Source organism: Amphiura filiformis, chromosome 2 (assembly GCF_039555335.1).
Source record: "Amphiura filiformis chromosome 2, Afil_fr2py, whole genome shotgun sequence".
Lineage (NCBI taxonomy): Eukaryota > Metazoa > Echinodermata > Ophiuroidea > Amphilepidida > Amphiuridae > Amphiura > Amphiura filiformis.
The window spans coordinates 45433000-45455649 of record NC_092629.1 but is presented as its reverse complement, the minus strand read 5'-3'; the positions used below and the strand labels follow the sequence as shown (position 1 = coordinate 45455649).

Genomic DNA, 22650 nt, shown 5'->3' with positions numbered 1-22650 from the left:
CCCCACATGCCAAATGTTTTCGTTTTAAATGGTCCAGATTGTATAATACGAGCATAGCAGACAGGAAATTGTGCATATTCGAATGTTCTCTTAGGCTTAATGTTTTCCTAAGCCTTTTAGAGCGTATTATTTCAGAGGAGCCCCGTAAATGTACGTGTGTGCCAAAATAGATCCCCCTCCTAATTGCCAAAATTGCTTACTCTCCCACTTTAGGTTTGCCAACAAATTCATGCCTTTCACCCCACCCCACCACACCCCATTTTACTCTCCTCAAGGACTCATGATCATTGCACAAACACCTTAGTATAAATATACTTTATATTCAGTACTTCTAAGTCACTCAGGGTTTTTACATTTTCGCTTAGAATTTAGAAGTATAAAGTTGAATTTATACTCGATCGCTTTTGCAGAAAAGCGATTCTCAAGCATGATCTGTGTTTACTTCTGTTTTCAGAGTGTCAAGCCGATCAATCGATACCAATCGCTGAGGCAAATACGACGTCGCTCTTGCAAGTTGAAGAAATCTCAGCTTTCGAGCGATATCGCTTGACACGTGAATCCATCATCCAATCATTTACAACCAACTGGATCTATTATTTTGCTAATTAATTTACCCTTCTCGATTGTTAAGTTTCGGTGATGAATTAATTCAAAGCAATAATTATTGACATCAATGAATGTTCTAAAAATGTAATTTGTGGCATTAAGAATATTTTAATTGTCGTCTGCAATCGTTATCTCTTTGATAAGTACAAATGCAAAAGCGACGAGCGATGCATCGCATAATTCGGCGCTTGCTGATCTCTTTCCAAAAGCGGTGCGTCGCAATCGCTCGGCGATCGAGTATAAATTCAGCTTTTTTAGGAAATCCACCACAAGACAATGATCATACCATTCCTCGAAATATCTTGAGTGGCACAAATAGTCTGTTACTATGTTACCATGGTTACCAGCAAGCATCATTAATTTCAAGCAGCCAACCAACCAGAAATATCTTGAGATATATTAAGCAAGCAATGAATGATTTATTTTTAAGTAATATAATAAAAGGATGCTGGCATGAGAGCTACTTAGCTTAGCATTGAGTCACGTTAGCGGCATTAATATACTTGAGGAAATTACACAACAACAATGGAATATTCTATTTAAAATCCACACTCCCCCGTCTTCCACAGCTTTAGGGGAGAGTATGCATTCAAACCGCAGAAACACATTAGGCAGCTCCCTTTGATATACCATGAGAATCTTGCATTTTAGATGGTGAGTAATAATTATGTGGAGTTGGTTAATGTGCTAATTTCATTTGAAATCCATACTCCCCTGTCAGTATGCTGCGACTATATTTATAAATACGTATTTATAAATACGCACGTGACGTGACCACCTCCACGCTGCCATAACAGTTTGTAGACGGTAAGTCACGAAGTGACCTTCTACATAGTGGGTGGTCTTTCTGTACATTTGATGCAAAAGCGGTAAACAACGCGTGACTGTGCAGCAAACTTGTCTATTTTGATCAACTTTGTGATTATATTGTAAACGTTGTCAATATTTTTTACCGTTGATAACATAATTACAAAATCGGAATCCCCATGTGTAATAATTTTGCTATTCAATTAATACTTAAATTTGATGATATTTATCTAAAGGTCACGTGTATTTATAAATACGTATTTATAAATATAGTCGTAGGTAGCTAGCTGCCTGTGGAAGATATTTCCAAAATCTTCCACCGGGCAAATGTGGACATTAAATGGATAAATTAGTAAGCTATAGTGTATTGAATTTGCGTCCTTTCAAACGGAATCAATATAGCGTTACCGTTTTAAAGGAATTGAACTGTTACTCTGTTGGTGTGTTATAGAAAATAAATTATAACCGACAATTCTTCATAACAAAGTTAATTTGTAATTCAACTGCCCACGATTGTTGTTTTGAACAGTTTCAAAAAATAGAGCAACAAATAAACTGCTTTTACAGATACATTAATGCTCGCTTTAAAACAATTACGCACAACTATGAAATAATAAAGAGATTGCGATTTCCAAACGTACGTATCAAACGGCAGTGGAATCTATTCAAAATCACTCTCCTGTGACGGGATTTTGAATATATTGCACGGGCGTTCGATACTACGTTTAGAAGTCGCAATCTCTCTTATATTTAGTTTTCTCCATCTCGTATGTGTACTGATATTGCCAAATTTGTTCTTTACAATTTTGAGCTTAGCAATGTCAAAATGCATTTATATTTGGTACACGAGTGTTTTTATTTATGAAACATAATGATCTTCAACATTGAGAGAAAAAAGTCAATAAAAAGATTACTTATGGCCTTCTAAATTTTATATATAAACTACTGCTTTAAGGCCTCTGTAACCCTCCCTTGCACAGTATTTTTTGTGAGAACTGAAATTCGCGATATAATAACTGTTATGGCTACTGTTATGGCTATTATTGAAAATGGAAATATTTTGACATTTAACAGTCCTCGAACTCGAAGTAATCGTTATAAATCTAATGATATTTACATAAAGTATGTAGGGGGGAGGAAAAGCAGACCATCATAATGATGGTCGGCGCTTCATTCCAGCTACATACACTTTAAGTACGTAGCATTTATTGATAAAGTCTCCCTAGTTTACGTCGAGGACTGTTTAATGTCAAAAATGTAATTTTTAATAATTTGCTATAAAATTTGTATTATATCACAAATTTCAAAAACAAATCTATATTATTTTATATCAGAAAGACAATCTTCGTTTTCAGAATGCAATTTGGTGTCTGATGTGCTCTCAGGTCACACACAAATATTGTGCAAAGGTGGCCGGTTTTAACTTTTTATAGTAAAGATGTATATTTTTCAACTTATTGAAACCCAGTATTCAATCAAAGTTTGTATGTAGAAAGGTGGTCTTATATGATATAGAATGAAACGGATTGGTAAAAATTGGTAGCGCATTATGTGAAAGTGGTCACTGATTTGTTGTAAAATGTAATAATGATTTTTTTCGACAATTCCTAACAACTTTAGCAAATCCCTAACATCCTCACTGCGGACATTGAACTGCGACGTATTTTATGTGCGCATCGATTATGACGTAATTATGGTTATATGCGTGAAGGATTTCGGGAAACATTGCAGTGCTTATACTCGATCGCTGAGCGACGAGCGATTGGTATTTGAGCAACAAAAAGCGCTCGACCTCATTGGCTAAATCTAATCGCCATCGTGTAGCGATGTAGTATAAATTTAACTTTTGGGTTTGATTATAATATCGCATGATTGACGTATTCACAATATGACCGACCTTCATTGCCTGCTCCTATGAATGAGTTGAGGCAAATTTATTTTGCATATGTGTGCATCATTCCCATCTGTGTGACTTTAGAGCTGATTGGACATATTGGAGGGGAGCATCATATACCGGTGTTTGCACTCAAATATTGACACAAAAAAAGCAAACACACTAGAGGAATGGTATTCGCCGTCGAAGTGAAGTAATAATCGGATTAACTACCATAGCAATAGATGAATACAATTTTTGAATAGATCGCCCTGCACTACAACGTTCCCGCGGTACCTATGCATTGAACCGTAGATGTCAAAGAACAGGGATAAAGACCTGGATTTCTATAGAATATGCATATTATGCTGATCACTCGCACCTGTTAGAGTGTAACCTGCTTGTAGTGCAGGGCGATCTATTCACAAATTGTACGATTGCTATGGTAGTTAATCCGATTATTACGTCACTTCGACGAATATGTAATATAAGGGACATCCCAACGCTTGATATAAGGTGTGTCATTCCCGTCTGATATGCATGATATTTTGCGGGGGGAGGGAAAACACCCCAATCGTAACACCTATGGAAATGTAGATGCAGTTTTTGACTTCCTTAGCTCAATTCTTATATGATCAATGTATTAATGTGAAGAAACACACTGCAGTTTTTTACTTATATGACTAAAACTGGAAAAATATTGCTCCTTCCAATCCGCTTATCTTAATGACTACAATAATTGATAACTTTGCTGCTGAATAGAATTATTGTTTTTATCTGTACGTGTCTGTCTCTAATCACCAAATTCATTATAGTCCATATTGCATTTTTATTGCCATGTTTAAAATTTCAGCAAATTACTTTGATATAAAAGTAATTTATCGTAGAGAGAAAGAGTCAAAATACATAATGAGAACCATTTCCCTAATGCAAGTATCAAAGCAAAGAAAAATATTATATTTTATTAAAAAATACTATATATTAACTTTGATTCATGTTACAAAAACATTGGTACTATAAATAATTAAGGCATCTCGTCGAATTTGGTCCTATAGCGCTATCGGTGATCGGTTATATCAATGACTCTTTCTATCATATCCTGGTAATGTAATTAATTGTATCAAGCATAATTAAATAGTGTTATCGTTTTTTATTTTAAGGGGGTACTACACCCCTGGCCAATTTTGTGCCTATTTTTGCATTTTTCTAAAAAATTATAGCGCATTGGTGACAAGTAGATATGTATATTATAGGGGCAAGGACTACAACTACTGCACTGAAAATTTAGCAACTCAAGGCAAGTAGTTATTGATTTATTGATTAAATATTGGTTTTCCCTCATTTTTGAATGTAACTCCACAACTGTTGTCTGTGCTGAAATAAAATTCCCAGTGCAGTAGTTGTAGTCCTTGCCCCTATAATATACATATCTTACTTGTCACCATTGCGCTATAATTTTTGAGAAAAAATGCAAAAATAGGCACAAAATTGGGCAGGGGTGTAGTAAAACGAAATCACTGTGCAAATGTTCAGGGCACGATAAAAAAGAGCCATGCATCGGTACCTATCGGACCAAATTGGACGTTGTACCTAAAATGTTGGCTAATATAATAATGTTTGACAGTTCCTTATGGACGAGTTCTAACTATATAACAAATGTATTGTGTTATTTACCTGGCGATATCATACACTAGCATTTCAATTTTCAGACCAAATCATGGCTTTTCTTTTTAAAATATTTCACATTGTTTGTTTCTCGCGTCTGAATTTTTAGACCATTTCACAAATGCACTTTTTGTATATATAATGTGGTTTACTTTTGTAGAAACACACGGTAATGCCAGTGAATTCCCCTGGGCATTTCAAAAATTCTTATTCTATGCCGAAACCCAAACCAGGGTAAACAGTGTACACAGGCTCAAACTTCAAAATAATTATGGTAATTAATCATGTTACATTACTACTTCTACGGCGAATTGCGTGAACTGGTATTTTTTTTGCCACAGTACTTTTTCATATTTTAATGTTCTTTACGTACAAACTGTAGTGTTTTAGGTCTTAGATTAGATGTACAATTTTAAATTTTTCATTGAATTCTCACGCCACCACAATTGCCTTTAATTGCTTTAAAACCACTTACATTTCCATTTTTTATAAAGTTGAAAAACAAATTATATTTCTGTTTAAATCATTAATTTTATACATGTGATTTCATATTTTTGTAAAGATCGACATTGTTGGAACACAATAAAGTGCGTATTTTAAGATCTTTGAAGAGGAAAAATGTCTTTGTGTGGTTCTTGTCTTTCATGTGTTTAAAAGAATGCTCTGACTCGGGTCAAATCTTTCGTTCTGCATAATGAAAATTTCAAAACAGATTTTGAACGTGAAATATAGCTATTATAAAAATATATATAATGTAGTCCGTCTACGCTTAATTTAGAATTCCGTATTTGATTGAAAGCTATCAGTTATGGACTCGAATAACTCTTAAAGGGAGTCTCCGGCAATCATAACATTATGTGTTAGAAAAATAATTATCAAGCACGAATCACATGGTTTTATTCAAAACAAATTCATATTGACCATAAAAATGAATAAAAATAGTCGGCTCTTAACACGCGATATTCAAAATTCCCGCGCCGAAATTGTATAAGTGCAATGACGTAATGGTTATTAGTGTCATTCATCAGCCTTCATTGTACCGCGTGTCCCAAAAAAGGTTACATGTAGATTTTTGAAAATATTGTAAGTTAATGTTAACAAATAAAATTGTCCTTTTCGTAACATAATCTATGTACCCTCTACTAGTACCCCTGTGAATGTCAAGTTCACAACGTGCGTATTTAGCCCGCATTCCACGCATTCCTGAGCATGGTGTAAACATGTTTACGTGACATAATACAACACGAGGTTCACTGCCCGCACGTGTACGGTGCATTTGGTGCGGGTCATTTGAAGAGGTCCAGCTATAGCATGGCAGACGCAGTTTATTATTCTGTTGAACAAATAATTAAACTAATTGTTCAGGTTATTTCGAATGGCAATATTCTTACAGTTTTTAACACAGCAGCGATTTCAACTCAACAAAACCCAAACAAAGCCTAAATGCAAATTGTTACTGATTTCGTTATGCTGATGGCACTAACAGCATGCGGAAATGCCTTGACCAAAAAGTGTTCCTCTCTAATGACCATGCACCTTCCTTCATTTTTTACCACCAAGAGTATAAAAGATATGCAATATTTAATTGTGAATATGGTTCTTTAGTGCAATAGGTTTTTCAACCAAGAACAAAATAATGATAAAAATAAGAGAAAATAAAAAAAGTAATAAGAAAAATTGAGAACAAAGGCGTGCTTGTGTTCAACTTTCGTTGTAGAATAGTTTGATGATAAGTCACTCGTAACAGCCATGTCATCTTACGCTCATAAGTTAAGTTCCTTTTACGATACGAAGTTGAAATTTCGCAGAGAGTTACAAGAAGAATAATTAAATAAAACTTGAAAAAACGACATTGTTTTGTTGTACCATCGCCAAATGCGGTTCATTTTCTACATGTAACCTTTTTATGGGACACCTTGTATTACTGGGACGTCATTGCACTCGACAATTTCGTCGCCCGGGAATTTTGAATATCGCGTGTTGAGAGACGGGTGTTTTTATTCGTTTTTATGGTCACTATGAGTTTGTTTTAAATAAAACCACGTTATTCCCGCTTGATAATTATTTTTCTTACATATAAGGCATAATGTTGTGATTGCCGGAGACTTCTTTTAAGTGAAAAATGAAAAAAAAAATCGGCATTAAATTTCAAATGCATTGTAGCACGTTTTTGGCCAATCTTGGTACAGTACAGCTGAGTGATGTGATCAAACAAAATCAGTCGGAAGTCGTAAACATTGATTTTGAGATATAGCCAAACAAAGGATGTAATTTCCTTCTGTTTCCTGTTTTAACTGCTCACATCTTTTGAACTGGTAGCCCAAATTCAATGGGGTTTTCTGCAAAATGTAGCTTGCTGTAGCAAAATGTAAAATGCTGTTTAGAATCCTATAAGAAACTGAAAGTCGAATATGTCCGATTTCAGACTGATTTTGCTTGATCACGCCATGTTAAAAATGTTTTACTAAACAATAATAAAACACACAAATAATGTAATCTCAATTGCAATATTTTGTGCTTTTCTTAAACTTTTATATAAGCTCAAAAGACAATATTCCTGATTCCTGAGGTCAGCTGTACCAAGCCAGCCAACAATGCATTTGGAAAATCTTCGGTATTTAATGACCATAATTTGCGGTAAGGTACCAGATTATTCTGCAATTCATTTGTTTTGGGCTTAAGTTAGGGAAGTAGCGAGAATAACCCCTTTATTTTTAGGATGAACCAAAAAAAGGATCCTAATCTAGCTTTTAGTTTGAGATAAATGGTCCACAATTTCTAACTTCCCCCTTTAAAATAAACGTTTTTACGATATTTAATTCATCATGGCGGCTCATAGCGTAAGAAATGATGCAGTTTTGAAAATGGCACTTTGATCCATTCAACTCCCAGGCATAACTACATTGTTGAGTGTTTAATGACCCAAAGTGCAACTTTAAAAACTGCATCTGTTTTTGCATTTTAGAGAGGTTGCGACTCCAAACGTACGTATTATACGCCCATACGTGCATCTATCCAAAATCACTCTCGTGTGACGGGTATACGATACGTACGTTTGGAAATCGCAACCTCTCTATTGGGTCATTGTGACCGAACGTAACAATGTGTGACATTGTAAATTGGGCCAGTTGTATCAATTGGGCCAGTTGTATAAAGTGGGCCAGTTGTATCAAATCCCGTCACAGGAGAGTGATTTTGAATAGATAACGGGTGTACGATACGTACGTTTGGAAATCGCAACCTCTCTATTGGGTCATTGTGACCGAACGCAACAATGTGTGACATTGTAAATTGGGCCAGTAGTATATCAATTGGGCCAGTTGTATAAATTGTATCTGTTGGGCCAGTTGTTTCAATTGGGCCACTTGTATCAAACAATATAATTATATTGTTACCAATATCAATTGGGCCAGTTGTATAAATTGGGCCAGTTGTATCAAACAATATAATTATGTTACCAATATATACGTTTTTGGTGAAAACACTGGTTTATACATTATACCAAACCTACCCCTTGAACTAATACACACACTAACCACAAGTTATTATAGGCGTTGATGACGTCTCGTACTTAACTTGAACTAATCCCTATTCTAGAAAAATGCAGCACTATTTTTTTAGATGTAAAAATAATAAGAAATATTATCTTCTTTTGGTAAATGAAACATAGCTAAATCCTAATCCTTTATTTAGCTCTAACTGGCAATATAAACTCAATTTTACTGTTTTCACAATTAGAGGGAAAATGGGACAAAAACATGTAATTTTGCCTGCTTTCTTTCAATAATTGTAGTCACCAAATTCTAAGACTTCTAAGACTTGGCACAAGTCTAAGCATTCAAAAATCTTTAGTATTGTCTACGAGTTTTTGATAATTGATTATGAAAAAGATTAGAAAATGTGTTTTCCAACAGATAGATGCATAACATGCAGTTAGTCTTTGTACAAATTTTCAGGCTTGATTGTTTTGGTCCTTAAAATATTAAAATTTCATTTGCATTGCCGGAATTGCATTGCATTTAGAACTAACTAAAGGATTAGGATTTAGCTATATCTCATTTGGCAAAATGGTGAGTATGCTGTAACACAAAGTTATTATATTATCGGTATTTTATTTATCACATATCGTGCCCAAATGGCCAAATGGCCAAATTACATGTAAAATTACAATTACATGAAGTAGAACATTGTCTGAAAGAGTGCTATTAAAACGAACACATTGCCGCCTATCATGAAGGAAATCACAAATTCATGGAACGATGGACCCACGGACTCCCAAGCGGATTATCTTATCAACAAGGATGGTATGATCGAACGCTTTAGAAAAATCCGTTAGGACCACCGCGGTGGTCACAATGTTAGAACGATGCAACATTGTGACTTCCTTCTGCGCCTTGATGCAGATGGTGAAGAAAGCTAACAAGGTAATTGGATGTCGAGACACCTTTGACATTGCCAAATTGGCGTTTGTCAATTTTATGCTGAATATCATCGAGGACCCACCCTGCAACAAAAACTTCAACACTTTTAGCAAAAACAGAGGTGAGTGACACTGGTCTCCGTTTTTCAATAGTAGGGGGCAGTTGCTTATGAAAAGGCACAACTATTGCTTGTTTCCATTGTTTTGGAACTTTACCTTCTGAATAAGAACTATTATATCAGTCAGGGGCACACTCAGTTCACATGCGAATTCTTTTACCAAGCGAGGAGATATTTTGATCAGTACCCGCGGCTTTGGCCGACTTCAGTTTGCCAAGCTCGGTAAAAACTCGGTATACAACTGAGGATATTTTTCACCAGATAAGTAAACAGGCAGATGACTAATATTTAAAGGGTTAAGGGGTCAAGACCCTCAAATTCCTGATCCTATTAGCATGGTAAGACTCCTTGACCTTTTTTTTTTCACGTTGAACCCGATTTCTGAGTTCACGCCACAGCTAATGGTTACCTGACGCAAAAGCGTCTTGTCGCTGATAAATTAAGTTTTAAATACGGCCTGTAAGCCATGGCTTATCATTAGAGTACATTTTTGATTTAACAAGAGGAAAACACAAGTCAATAGCCTGTTCAAGCTTTTCATAGAACACATTGTATTTTCCTGAGTATTAGTAGACTGTATTAAGATTTCATACCAATCCTGATCTTGAGCCCACACCCAAAAGCTTGTAAACCAGACTCACGTTATTGACGAGAAACACAGATCTATTTTTCTGTGTTTCAACCTGTTATGAACACTTGGCACAAGACACATAGAATAGTTTGCTATATCTCAGGTAGTTTGTTAAGGGATGGGGTATGAACGTTTGGACAGTATTTATTGTGGGACATTAGAGCACATCAGACATATCGAATTGCATTCTGAATACGAAGAACGTCCTTCTCATATCAAATAATTTTGATTTTTTCGCAATTCGCAATGTAATACACATTTTATGGCAAATCATTAAAAATTGATATTTTTGATATTTAACAGTACTCGAAGTAAACGTTATAAATTTGATGATTTATACTTAAAGTGTATGTACATGGGATGAAAAGCCGACGATTAATTGAAAATTTTGACCTTTCGTATTGAAGATATGGATTTTTTCCCAAAACAGCAAAAAAAATTAGGTCTTTTGGGGGGGAAAATCCATATCTTCAATATGAAAGGTCAAAATTTTAATATATCATTAGATTTATAAAATTTACTTCGAGGACTGTTATATATAAAAAATGTAAAAAATATCAAATTTTAATAATTTGTCATAAAATTATATCGTGAATTTCAAAAAATGACAATTATTTGATATCAGAAAGACATTCATCGTATTCAGAATGCAATTCGATATGTGTGATGTGCTCTCATGTCCCACAAAAAATACTGTCGAAACGGTCAAAACGCTCATTCCAGATCCCTTAAGTATTCTTTGGTTAAAATTTGTTTCCAAGAGGAACAATTTGAGACCACTTTGAGCGAAATCGGAGCATTTTTTATTTTTTTTACCCCTGTACATAATCATGGAGACCAAAATTTGAAATTTGACCTTTATGCCTATAACTCGAGAACTATACATCGGAGATAGGTCAAATTATACTTTTTCTGCATCCTAATAATGAGAGAAATGCAATAAGATAATTTTTATCCATGAGAGAAATACAATAAGATAATTTTTATCCATATTCCCCAATACTGAAAAGTGTGCTGAGGCTTGTGGATCAACGTCTAGACATTTTTTAATTTGAGGCCATTTTGGAAATATGCAAATTAATATTGTTCAGGAGGGTGCTTAGAGTAACTAACAAGCAAAAACATTGGTGTTCCATTTTTGTCTAGATGCGCCCATATATAGTCAATTCCAACATATCGGGTATAGAATAGAAATACGACAATACGTGTTCTGTGCACAATTTGGACTGCACGTGCGCATGGTATCGGTCCGAGCAATGTACTAGTATAGGGAGCCTGCCATATTTCTTGTATAGACCCCGGGTAAAGACGTTAGGTTTCCCCTTTTTTTATGAGATTTTCGTATTGAACCCCCAAGTTAATTTAAGAAAATGAAAGATTCGATTACCATCAAAACGAAACAGTAATCTTATATCGGGGTTCTATGTAATTTATACATAGATTTTTACAATCTTTTCAGTGTTCATTTTCACTAGATTCAAAAAATATTTTGGCGTATTTAAAATTGAAATGAAATTCTCTGGCTACCACAATTGGGTATCACGAATCGTTACATAATTATGTTGTGCATTTAATATTCACATATTCTTTTATACATATAGGATGCTTCAGTTTTTACACAAAAAATATTTCATCGAACACCCGCCCTTTACTTAGAATGTGCAATAAATTAGCATTAAAATCATGTTGTTTTTACGCATTTGAAAAACACTTGGCCAGTAGCGAATGCTGCTGTTGCTGCATGACACAACCTTGGCTAACAGTCGTTGCTCTGCCCTGATGTATGACGTCTTTCGCTAAAAAATGGGTAATACCTACTTTGGAGATAACTAGTATTGAACTGAACGTGACAGCCTGTTCGGGCGAGGCAGCTCCGATCTATACCATGTCTACCACTTTTGAACCGCAGTGATCTTCTTTTGAGCCCATTTGACACCAAAATTTATTTAATCATCAATAAGAACAATCATAATTATTCAGATAAACGAAAAGGAATACATAACATACATGATTTCACATCAACTATTTCAAAAAAATATTGCTTTATAACCAGATGATGTTTTACAAGTTAAAGTGGCAGTTGAGATTGGATTAAGCACTTCCTTTCTCTTGACTCAAAGGCTGACAGTAAAATTGTTAACCTGATTGTTGGGAGTGGCCTTCTTTTCATTGTTCTTTGTCTTCAAATTCTCTTTCCATACAGGCCAGCATTCTTATATAGACCTTTTAGCCTGGCTTGAGCATTTTGTTTGAGCCTGGTCCCATCAGGACCCAAGCGTGTCTCCACACGGAGCGACCGTTTAAACAAACAAAGAAGTTTCTATAATGTCCATGGATTCGACACTTCTGATTGTTCATGCAGTCTGTTTCAGATGCGGGTCCGTAGCAACAGAAATATCTGTCCGCGAAAGTTGAATGTTGAGATTTTTATTCGATTATTAATAGAGGTGTTTGTGATGCAACGAAGACGCCTGTGGCCAGTTTGATCATGGAGTATATCAGAAATGCCATCAGGTGACAAGATTTGTAAACTACGACCAATCTAACCCACTAATTCTTCAACAGCCACGTATGGCGATTTTGTTCCGCCATTTTTAATAGTTTCTAGAGAGGGCTCGTTGCTTAATGTTTATACCTTCTCGAGTTACAACATGATGCAGTCATGTCTGCAGTAGAATTCATCTCGACCTTTGCAGGACTTAACCCCATTAAAAGCTATTAAACCAAGATAACACTCATTGAAACAGCTCAACTGATTAAATCGGATCTTCTCTGGTTGTGCACAAGTGACTGTTTTCATGTGCGATATCGCAATAAAGCTGGTATTCATAGCTTCAGTTGAGTAACCGATTATAAAGGAAACGAAAGGAAACAATGTTATGTGTGGCTTTGTTCACGAAATCAGACAATGTCGTGCTTTTTGTAAACCAGCATTCTTGAAAATGAGCAACATAATGATTTTTGACTTAACACGGTTTGGAAATAATTTCTTCATATTTTTGGTGTTATCTGTCGTTTACATGTCCTTCCTAAAACACAAAAGTACGACCCTCTCCAAACACCTAAATTAGCTAAAAATTTAGGACATGTTACAAAACTATATTGTCTAGAATTTTAGAAGAGTACTTTTAATATTGGCCGGTTATTTTTCACACAGCGACGTTAACTAGGCAATGTACTATTACCTATAACATTAACTAAAACACCAAAGTACGAATATTTCCAAACATCTAAATTAGCTAAAATTTAGGACATGTTAAAAACTATATTTTCTAGAACTTTAGAAGAGTACTTTTAATATTGGCCGGTTATTTTTCACACAGCGACGTTAACTAGTCATATCCCCATACTGTTAACGTAGGGCTATTTGTAAAGGTCACGCGTCAATGGGAAAGAGCACTGTGTATTGTGTATAGGAAAACGGACAGTAACTGCAGTATGAAGTGATCAAATTTGTCAATCTGGACGACAGAATTTACCATTAAAAGCCATCATTTTGAAAATAACGTCATAATATTGCACGTGGTGATCCTTAAACTACCGAAAAAATTATTACCCGGGAAGGAAAAAAAAAAGGAATTTCTTTAAAGTTTCTTTTTAGCCAAATTCAAAACCCGGTTAACTATACATGCATAGGAAATATGGGTAACAGACTGTACACTGTGTCTCCATATTTTCACAAAATAATCTAGGTTATACATAACTGCCATATTCAATTCTTTTCAAGCAAACTTGTGCCAAACGTACCATGTCAGCCGACATTGCATTGTATCTATTCTTGTACGTCAATGCACTATATTGGTGTCTCAAAAGGTCTGTTCGATTATTGGTGTCTCAAAAGGTCTGTTCGATTAACCATATTAACCCATTTACTTGGCACATATAGACTTTCGACATAAATTATTACTGTACAAAATTCAATAATATTTTGCTTACTTCATACGACTCTGTTCCTACTTTTTAGACAAAATCCAGGCGGTATAGGACACGCGACACGTGATGTACGAGGCTGACGAAACTACAAGGCTGACAGCCTATTCCAAATAGACGGTTAGCGGATACAAAATGAAAAACAACAATGGAGTCCTTGTCGAACTCCAACTGTTTTAGAATAACATAATTTTACTTTAGTACAACATTTAGAATTGTTTGTGAAGATTTCATGATTACATGTTAATCCAATGGAGAAGTCAAAATGGCGATATCGCATGCGCCCCCGCCCCCGACAATATCCACGAAAACCTAACACGATTTCAATGTATCCGTAACGTTTGGCTCGCACGTACACCGACAAGGTTAATTTTTCATACTAGCTTATTTTGTGAGAATTAATGTGTTGACAAAATGTTCAGTCAGTTGGTGGGTCCAAATCAATGACATCACGCATTCACGTATCCACGTGACCACATACAAAAAGCTTTTGATACCGTTGATCACAGCATTTTGTTATAATAAGTTAAGTGTATTATGGGTTTAGGGAAAATGTTTGGTTACTCAAGGTTTTGTCATTAAAGTCAATTTAAAATGCCAATTCCGTTCTAGCTCGTCACCTGAAGGTTACGCATTGCTTTCATGCCCTGCGGGGCCTTTAATATATTGGAATTCCATTAGTAAAGAACTCAACTACAGATTATTACACAATAGGAAACAGTAGGCCATATGTATATTACAATTGATGTAAATCCAGTTACATGAACATTTCATGTGGTATACTCAGGGGTCGACTAGACCCATTACTATTCATATTAGTCAATGATAAAATAAACACTACCTCTGTTCTGTAATCAGTTTGTTTTGTTTGCAGACGATATTTATATTATATCTACATTTGATATCATGAATAAAGAACTACAAAAGGTTAATAATTGGCGCAAAGCAAATAAGCTGTCTGTAAGTGCAAGCAAGACACGTGCTCCTCGGTACAGTTCGTAAATCATATACTTGGTAATGATAGTGTTAACATTGTCTTGCATAATACAAGCTTAGAAAGAGAGCTAAGGAGTAACAATTGACGAGAAACTGACATTCATGGAAAAGTCGTGTCGATAATATCTCAATAAAAAAGCTAGAAAAATATGTCTAAGGAGTAAGGAGTCTTTAACAAATTTTTACATTTCGTCGGTTTTAGATTGAGCACATTCTATATTCATTTATTCTACACTTCCTTTGATTGCGGTATTATAGCATGGGCATAACTTGTGAAACAAATTGGTCGATCCTTCATGTACTTACTTCGTGTAAGCTAATCCTAACCCTAATCCTAAACCTAACCCTAATCCTAACCCTAACCCTAACCCTAACCCTAAACTAACCCTAACCCTAACCCTAATTTCGTGTATAATTACATGAAGGAGTAACCAACATACTAATAGTAACAGAACAAATTGTAAAGTTTCAAAACAGAGCACTTCGAATTGTAGTAATCACAAAAAGCCAGTCAGCTCCCCTCTTTGAGAACTATAGGTTGCTTAAACAAATATATAACAAATATTTAAACAAGTACTTTCATGTGTAACCATGACGCAACCAATAAACTAACAATTTCTAATAATGTGATATGTTGTGATTTTTTTTTTAAATCTGAATCCGCTGGATTTCGAAAACAAACTCTTAGTGTAAGTATTTTGCTCAAAATCCAAACGGTCCGTGTCGTTGTTTTTATAATGGATGAAGTAATTGTTTTCGCTTATCTAGTTGTAAATTGCCAATTGTTTTATATAATGTCATATAAGCACATGACTTCACACAGCGTCATCATCCCTATATATTCGTGTCAAAAATTGTCGCGATAGTAGGGCGAATCCACTAGTTCTTCGACAGCCACGCATGGCGATTTTATTTGAGACAGGCCGAGCGACTCAGGCTAAGAACACCACATGTACGATAAAAAGATACTTATCTTCCCACTACGAATGCAGCGCTGCCATTCATCAGCTGAAATTACTCATTTCATATCAATTTGTAAGCTGTAGCGCTCTTTTAGCAAAGGCATAGTTCATTGAATTTACAACCGTATGACAAAACAGGCGAAAATAGTAACTTTTTGCACAAGATTTGCAATTTAAAGAGAATTTGTCATTGCTCATTCATGTATGGACAATATAAGTGCGCTTTTTCATTTAAAGCCATATTATAACATTTTCATACAAAATAGATTAGCATTTCTTTGCCATAAAATGTTAGTTTTTACTGTCAGATACATCCCCTTTTATTTTTGAGCCGAACAACAACGGCAAAGCAAAGAAAATTGGAATTTACTACCAGAGCATATGTCGCCAATACGTGCCACTCCTTCGGTCATGTTATGGTACGACCTTTCGTTGTGTAGATCACCGTCCCGCACGCCGTGTACGTACTGTGTGTTATGAACATCGTGTATGCGTTCGACTAATAATTCCATCGTAATAATAAAACGCCGGTTCCATCGTTTTATTCAAAATCTCGGATTTTGACAAAACTACAGCACCTAGAGTCTTGATTTTTGTAGGGTATATTTGTTTAATAAAGTACAATATAATCGTGTAAAAAATGAATTTTAAAAAATCAGCGAGGGCGTCCTTCTCAGCAAATGTTATAATATGGCTTTAATGACATAAAATTTGAAAAATATTGTAAGGAACACTTGAGGTTTTGACTTTTAAAACCTAGATTTTGGTCAAAAACTGTGCTTGGAAAGGTAGTTTTCAACAGATTTACCACATTCGCCTTGTTATAACATTGAATTGCCTTATCTAGGCAACACTTGAGGTTTCGATAAAAACCAATCAAAGAGGCCCATTGGACGAAAACGTGTGCTCAGGTGTATAGAAACCTTTCCATATGGTACAATCTGCGCATGCTCATTACCCTCGATTGTATGTGTTTGTCCTGGCCTGAAACGGTTATTAACTAACGCAGTTCATGTACAAAACATTGTATGTGTTTGTATTTTTGGGACACCTATATCTTAGTTGCCAAACGTTTATCAACAAATACACATTATACTACTATTGATAATAATAATAATAAGGAACTAGATGCCACAGTAATGTGTTTTACCAAACACGAATATCTATGCCCGTGACCACACCTAACCCCCTTCCCCTATTCACAAACGAAAACTTGGTGAGCACCATGTGAAAGCACTTGTTTTAAGCTTTCATTTGATATATATGTAATGCTCATAACACTGGACTGGCCCATACACTCTCTAATACCCTACCAAACCTTCACTCTCTTTTATACCCCCATCAGACCATCACTCTCTCTAAAACACCACCAGACTGGACCACACTCTCTCTTATACCCCATCAGGCCCTCACTCTCTCTTATACTCCACCAGACCATCACTCTCTCTGAAACACCACAAGACTGGACTACACTCTAATACCCCACCAGACCCTCACTCTCTCTCTAATACCCCATCAGACCCTCACTCTCCCTTATACTCCATCAGACACTCACTCACTCTAAAAAATCACCAGACTGGCCCATACTCTCTCTAATACCCACCAAGCCTTCACTCTCTCTTATACTCCATCAGACACTCACTCGCTCTAAAACATCACCAGACTGACCCATACTCTCTCTAATACCCCACCAGACCCTCACTCTCTCTTATACTCCACCAGCCACTCACTCGCTCTAAAACACCACCAGACTGGCACGCACTCTCTCTAATACCCTACCAAGCCTTCACTTTCTCTTATACCCCATCAGACCCTCACTCTCGCTAAAACACCACCAGACTGGACCACACTCTCTCTAATATCCCACCCCATAACCAACCACACCCCTTGTCCCATCATGACAACCTTTTGAGGTGGTCCAAAATCAAAAATCAAAATGCGTACACATTCCCTTTTAAGGGAGTTTTTGTCAAGTGATCAGTTTCCTTGACGTACGATTCAGACCTTTATCATTGCAAACACAGGGAGCTAACAAAATACTACCTATTGCGCTACACTCTGTTAATAGGTCGTACCTATTTTGCTTTTTAAAGCCTTTACACTTTGACTTCTGGGGATGCTGCTAATGTAGAATACATCAAGGGTCATGGGTCATCGTTGTACCAATTATGAACCCTGATGGCGCTGTAGATCTTGAGCTAGAGCTGTTTGAAATTTTACACATATTGCTCACTGTAGCCCATGACCTTTGACCTCTGGGGTCGATGTTACTGCAGGAAATATCTAAGGGTCATGGGTCATCATTGTACCAAGCAAGAACCCTGAGGGCGCTATAGTTCTTGAGATAAAGTGGTTTAAAAAATGTACACATATTGCCCCCTGTAGCCTGTGACCTTTGACCTCTGGGGTCGTGGCTACCATAAGTTACTTCTAGAGGTCATGGGCCATCATTATACTAAGTATGAACCCTGAGGTCGCTATAATTCTTGAGCTAGAGATGCTTCAAATTTTACACATATTGCCCCCTGTAGCCCATGACCTTTGACCTCTGGGGTCGAGGCTACCCCAGGAAATTTTTAGGGGTCATGGGTCATCATTATACCAAGTATGGGCCCCGAGGCTACTTTAGTTCTTGAGCTAGAGGGGTGCAAAGGACTGGTCTTAAGGAGAAGAAGAAGGCGAAGGAGGAGAAGACTAAACGCAACAAATACAATATCTATGCCCCGTTACACGGGCATAGATAAGAAAAGGAAGAAAAATACCAAGAAATTGAAAGGAGCAAAGAAAGCCACTCCCAAGTATAACCATTTTTCTCTCAGCCATTGGCAACACAATTATACACACCCACTTAAGGGGGTACTACACCCCTGCCCAATTTTGTGCCTATTTTTGCATTTTTCTTTAAAATTATAGCGCATTGGTGACAAGTATAGATATGTATATTATAGGGGCAAGGACTTCAATCACTGCACTGGAAATTTTATTTCAGCACAGACAACAGTTGTGGAGTTACAGTCAAAAATGAGGGAAAACCAATATTTGATCAATAAATCAATAACTACTTGCTTTGAGTTGCTGAATTTTCAGGACAGTAGTTGTAGTCCTTGCCCCTATAATATGCATATCGTACTTGTCACCAATGTGCTATAATTTTTGAGAAAAATGCAAAAATAGGCACAAAATTGGCCAGGAGTGTAGTATCCCCTTAACACACATGTGGGAAAAATCAGTTAAATAATATTAAAAACAGAATCCAAACGTTCAATCATTTTTCAAGCCTGTGACAAAAGTATGTACCTCGAACTATTGTTGTTGGTTAACAAACATATTTTCAGCTTCCCATGGATTGCCGCATCTGTTAAATCGACCTTTGTTACCAATGGGCAGATTTTGCTGTGCGTTTCAGCTAGCAATTATTGATAAAGTACACTATTTACTGTAAACAATGCAGGGATGGTTTTCTTTATTAATTTAAAACTAGACACAGTACCAACCTTACCAGCTTTACAATGACAATGGTCAAACATTTACCACATATGTTTGTGCTTGATAATAATTGTTTTTATGTCCAGCTGTTGATATTCGGTCCTGATCTGCAAACACAGATAGGGTCGACGTATATTCGACGAATTTTATAACAGCGTAATAAAAGCATCATTTCTTTAAATAATAAAAATGGATACATTTTATATATATATTAAGGGCTCCGGTATGAGCGTTTAGACAGTATTTTTGTGGGACATGAGAGCACATCAGACTTATCGAATTTCATTCTGAATACGAAGAATGTCCTTCTGATAATTTGCGATTGATATTTAGCAGTCCTCGAAGTAAACTTTATAAATCTAATGATATGTACTTAAGGTGGTACTACGCCCCCTTAATTTTGTGTTAAAAGTTATGTATATTATAGGGGCAAGGAATTCAATTACTTCACTGAAATTTCAGTGATTCAAGAAGAGTGGTTCATGATATATGTTAAAAAATGAGAGACATTCTAGCGGTACTTCTTTTCTTATCAAAAATAACATACCACTTGTCTTATGTCACTGAAATTCCAGTGTAGTAACTAGATTCCTTGTCCCTATAATATACATAACTTTTGTTACCAGTGTGTTATTATTTTGTGAGAAAAATGCAAAAATAGTCACAAATTTATCAAGGGGTGTAGTACCACCTTAAAGTGTATGTAGCTGGAATGAAAATATTTAAGATAATTCCCCCAAAAGATCTGTTTTTGGTGTTTTGGGGGAAAATCCATATCTTCAAGGTCAAAATGTTCAATTGATCGTCGGCTTTTTATCCCAGCTACATACACTTTATACAAAGTTTACTTCGAATGTTAAATATCAATAATATCAATTTTTTAATAATTTGCCATAAAATGCCGACAGAGATTGATTTGTCATAAAAGTATAGAAACGATTCGTCCAATAGTGCCCAAGCCTGTATATTCCCTAGTATATTGGCAAACCCGCAGCTACGCAAAGGTGAAGAGTAATTTTTCAGCAAGGTTTCCTTGAGCAAGTTATATCCTAGCGTTTTAAGGGCTGGGGTATGAACGTTTGGACAGTATTTATTGTGGGACATTAGAGCACATCAGACATATCAATTGCATTCTGAATACGAAGAATGTCATTCTGATATCAAATAATTTTGATTTTTGAAATTCGCAATTTAATACACATTTTATGGCAAATCATTAAAATTGATATTTTTGATATTTAACAGTACTTGAAGTAAACTTTATAAATCTGATGATTTATACTTAAAGTGTATGTAGGTGGGATGAAAAAGCCGACGATCAATTGAAAATGTTGACCTTTCGTATTGAAGATATGGATTTTTTTCCCAAAACACCAAAAATCCATATCTTCAATATGAAAGGTCAAAATTTTCAATTGACCGTCGGCTTTTCCTCCTTGCTACATACACTTTACGAATATGTCATTAGATTTATATAATTTACTTCGAGGACTGTTATATATCAAAATTTGAAAAATATCAAATTTTTATAATTTGTCATAAAATTTGTATTATATTGTGATTTTCAAAAATGAAAATTATTTGATATCAGAAAGACATGCTTCGTATTCAGAATGCAATTCGATAGGTCTGAGGTGCTCTCATGTCCCACAAAAAATACTGTCGAAACGCAATAAACGCTCATTTTAGATCCCTTAAGCTCTGTATAATGTGTCAACTTTGGTTCATTTCTAATAATAAAAGAATGTATAGCCTAATTTGTCCAATATATTGCAATATTATGTTTTGATAAGTCCAATTGTGTGAAAATATTGGACATGGGCTCAATCGATCCAATTTTATATCACAGTAACGGCTGGACGATGATGATAAAGCACCCATGTGTTATGAGGCTGTTGCGCCGTAAATTACTCACTAACACACATCCGGGTTTCGTCCATTTTCAATAATATCAATGTCGCGCCAAAACGAATCAAGCTATCTCAATGAAAGTAACAGAAATAATGGATGACATGTGTTCCATTGTATTTCACGTGTTAAAATTAGATACACTGTTAATTTTATATTTTTATAATATTTTTTCTAACACGGTATATATCACTCGAGGACACTGTAGTTCACAATAATTATGTTTCTTTGAAATGTAAAAAATCATTTTCGTTGTTTCTGTTTACAAAAAAACATATGATTAATCCTATTTCAAAGGTAGTAAGAGTCAACATGGACCCTTTATCCGCCATTTTGAATGGTGAGTATCTTATGAATTCAGTTGGTCATTTTGTCTCTTTAAGGAGTCTATCCCTTAAGTAGGTGTTTCCGTTCCAAGTAAATTTTCTTTAAAAAGTAACCGTCGCAGTCTTACACACAAAACAAACAAACAAACAACGGTTAGATATGGAAGTCATTTTGGAGATAATAATCCGTTGGTGAGCGACGGGCGATTGGTATTTCACCGAACGCAAGAAAAGGAGGCCTGCCGTATCTGATTGGCTAGAAATCGATCGCTGATCGCTCAGAGGTGTAGTACAAACTCAAAATGGAGACATGTATTCAATTCGATTGAAATCGATATTCTATTATTGACGCAGATAAAGAAAGTCGATAATGTACATTGAATTATAGATACAGCAGCTGGATCTTACACGGGTTCCTTTGTATAATTCATTTCTCAAATAGTTTTTCTCGAATATATTACAATTTTTACTTTGGATTTCAAAATCTTTACTTATAAAATGCAGTAAAATATATCCACAGCAAACAGCAAGGCCCCGCTAATTAGTGTATTGCTTTTCGAGTTAGTGTACTGGAAACAATACCTGCGTTTTTCCTGACAACAAATCGAATTTTCTATAATGGCAACACCATAATGTGGTACTGATCATCATGCACAAATCATAGAATAGAAACTATGCGGCAGGTTCTGTGTGATATCTCATATCATGTTAATGGTATGCTTAGCCTGAGTCGCTCGGCCTATCTCGAACAAAATCGCCACTGCGTAGCTTTTGAAAAACGAGAGGATTCGTTGTACTATCACGGCCATTTTGACACGAAGATATAGGGATGATGACGATGTGCACCAGTAACCAAAGTTCTTTATATCTGATCCAGAAGTTGCACTTAATACTTTGTGTATTTTCAGCAACACTGTTGCC

The 22650-nt window shown here is 35.7% G+C and overlaps 1 long non-coding RNA gene across 1 annotated transcript; it reads left to right on the top strand.

Annotated features, from left to right (window-relative positions):
• The first annotated feature begins 9 nt into the window (after positions 1–9).
• On the top strand, positions 10–1769 carry LOC140146279 (uncharacterized). The gene is made up of 2 exons (XR_011858218.1): positions 10–213; positions 276–1769. It is a non-coding gene; the product is annotated as an uncharacterized lncRNA (long non-coding RNA).
• The last annotated feature ends 20881 nt before the right edge of the window (positions 1770–22650 follow it).